The following is a 3,046-nucleotide window of genomic DNA, read 5'->3' as shown; positions in this document are numbered from 1 at the left end:
TTGAGGGAACGGTTTTGTTTGCTCCCAGTTGCTCAGAAGCATCCGGATATTTGTAGTGATATTCATTCCCGCTCCGGGTGACAAAGGCCTCCTGTTCATCTTCAGAAAGCGGGAAGGCTGGGATTTCCTCGTCGTCTTTTCCTGGAATAGCAAAAGCTCCATAACAAGACTTACCTTTTCCTTTTGACCTCTTTTTGGAAGAGGCTCCAGTCCATTGTTCATCTCCAACCAAATCTGGATGAACCCAAAGAATCTCACCATTCGGGGCCGTGTGTGGTACAAGTCCCTTCTGGCGCTGTTTATGAGGATCATCGTTCACGGTCTTCACCGTTGCATTTATTACCGGCTCATGCTGGAACCAGTTCAAGGGAACAGAACCGAAGCTAATCGATACTGCATTTGCACCCACCTTCTTCTCCTTAGGTTGTTTCATAGTGATGACCCCAACATCAATCAAAGCTTGAATCTTATCCTTAAGGGCGTAGCACGACTTGGTAGGGTGGTGAACTGCTCTGTGAAACGCGCAATATTTCGGGTCATTAACCCTTTTGGCGTCTTCCTGATCTTGGATTGGCGGCAACTTAATCTTATTGTTTTCTATAAGGTATTTAAAAATACCGGGAACTTCATCTTCCTTGAATGAGTAAACCTTCGGGAATTTTGGTTCCGAAGTCTTCTGTTTTTGAGGCTGTTGTTGCCACCGTGACTGTTGAGGCGCCCTCTGCTGCTGCTGTTGCGGTTGCGCTTGCACTTCAAATGTTTGGTTCGCATCTACTGCATTCACCTGTGCTTTCCCTTTTCCCTTAGGGACAAAATTTTGTTGCGGGGCTGGTGCCGTCGTTTGACCTCTTTCGGCTTTTTTTCTCTTGAGGAAACGTTCGGCTCTTTCCCCTCGGACCTTCAAGTCTTTCCAGGTCTTAGATGGTGCCATTCCCATAGCTTCAAGAATATCCAATGAAAGATTGTTATGACAAGTCTCCAGAATAAAGTCTTCACTAATCGGATCCCTACAATTCATGGCCTTGTTTCGGAATCGCTTAATGAAATTCTCTACTAACTCTCCGTCCTTTTGTTTCTCATCAAATAATGTCCCGATCGAGACCTCAGTGTCGTCGTCAAAGAAATTTGTGAGAAACATATCCTCCATGTCATCCCAACTGGCGATGCTCCCCGGCTTGAGGCGGCGATACCAATCGAAGGCTGCTCCGCGAAGAGTGCCGACGAATGACCGTACCATCAGAGGTTCGTTCCCGGAGATTATTCCCAAATGAGACTTGAAGTATATTAAATGCTGCGTGGGGGAACCCTTTCCATCAAATGGCGTGAAATTGATCAAATTGAATTTTGCTGGATACGGGATTGATTCCCACTCCCTTGGGTATGGGCACGGTATTCCAGACCTTTTCACTTCCTGAGCATTCATCAACGCATTGATCTTGCTCTCCAAATCCCTCATCTTCTTGTCTTCACCCGTATCTGTCTTCGAGTGGTTTCGGGGAGAGGTAACGTGGTCCTCTTTCGTATTGTTATCATCCGAAGGGCCACCCCCATTATTGTTATTGACGGGAGGGGTGTTCATGTTGACATTATCCTCCCCTTCTCGATCATTATCAGCTTGGTCAGGATTGTTACGACGGCTAGTCTCTCCTTGATGAGTTGTCAATATCGCAATCTGTTGGTCATGCATTTCTCTCATCTGCTGCATGGCCATTTCCATTTCGAACTTGAAGTTTTCCTTCTGCTTAGTCAGGGCATCCTCAAGTATTTTGGCCATCTGTTCAGTGCTAATCATAAGTGACTCATAAGACTGTCCCGCACTTGATGCGGTGTCATCGGAGGCCATCGCCGAGCAAGCATCCGAGCCGGCATCCGAGTATACCTCCGAAGTTTCATCTTCTGAAGGAAGTCCCTTCTGTATTATTTGGTAGTTCTTTCGCCTACTGGTCCCTGTTCGCAATCGAGTCATACGTTGGGACACTTCGGTGAACTGATCCGGACTGAAGTGTCGTGTTGACTTTCCTCTTCCGGTCATGTTAACAGATACTTTTAGAAATTCATCCCGGTCATGTTAACAGATACTTTTGGAAATTCATCATCTTGGAGAACAACTCTCTTCTTTCGGAAACGTCTTGGTCTGGATTCAGACGTTTTGGTGGAGATTCTTTCGAATACTGAAACTCTCTCCGGGGTGGTCTTGGAACAACAACATTCTGACAACACTGCCTTGATGATTTTGGCACATGGACAGTGAGAATCTGTTTTCCGGGCACTCATTTTCCTGGATTTGTTCGCACCCCCAGCTTGATAGTACAACTCGTCAGTTTGATGACTGGAGCAACCTATCGTGTGTTGGCACGACTTCCCAGGTATAACGTCTTCGTCTGACGAGTACGTTTTCTTCTGAGGATACAACGCTTTGTTAGCATTTTCAGGAGTCGCATGTCTAAGGCGACGTTTTTGTGAATGTCGGCCCTCAACAGGCTCCTGGATTTCAACACGCAGTCCAATGCGGTCATTTACGGGACTTTTCCCGTTATACCTCCTCTTCCACTGCTTAGGATGATGACCTCTAGCCTGACAATGTGCTCGAGATTCATTCAATCGGCCTAAGCGCTCTTTGACCGGAGTTTTGCCCCGATCATCGGGTGAAAGGCTAAGCCGCAGCTGTTGAGGTCATCTTGAAATAGCGGACAAATCCACACTGCCTCACAAATCTCAAACCGCGTCAGCGTGCGGAACTCGATGGACCGACAGAAAAGCGTGCCCAGCGACACTTTCTCCTTGAATCGGTTCCGGCGTCAGACTTCGTGACCGCCAAGTTGGAAGGTCGATTGACGACCGCAAGTTGGAAAGGTCGGAGAGTAACCGCGTTTTGCGCGGATGCAGAGATTGAAGTGGCCCGCCCGCTTTGCGGTCGGATTTGAAGGGCCCGCGCTTTCGCGGTCGATTGAGTGACCCGCGTTTTCGCGGATCGGATTGCGAGGACCGCGAATTCTTCGGCGTCGATTGGAAGTGTGAACGTTTCTCGACACCTAATAACCAACTT

This window comes from Asparagus officinalis, chromosome 1, assembly GCF_001876935.1.
Source record: "Asparagus officinalis chromosome 1, Aspof.V1, whole genome shotgun sequence".
NCBI classification, from domain to species: domain Eukaryota; kingdom Viridiplantae; phylum Streptophyta; class Magnoliopsida; order Asparagales; family Asparagaceae; genus Asparagus; species Asparagus officinalis.
Note: the sequence above shows the minus strand (reverse complement) of the source record.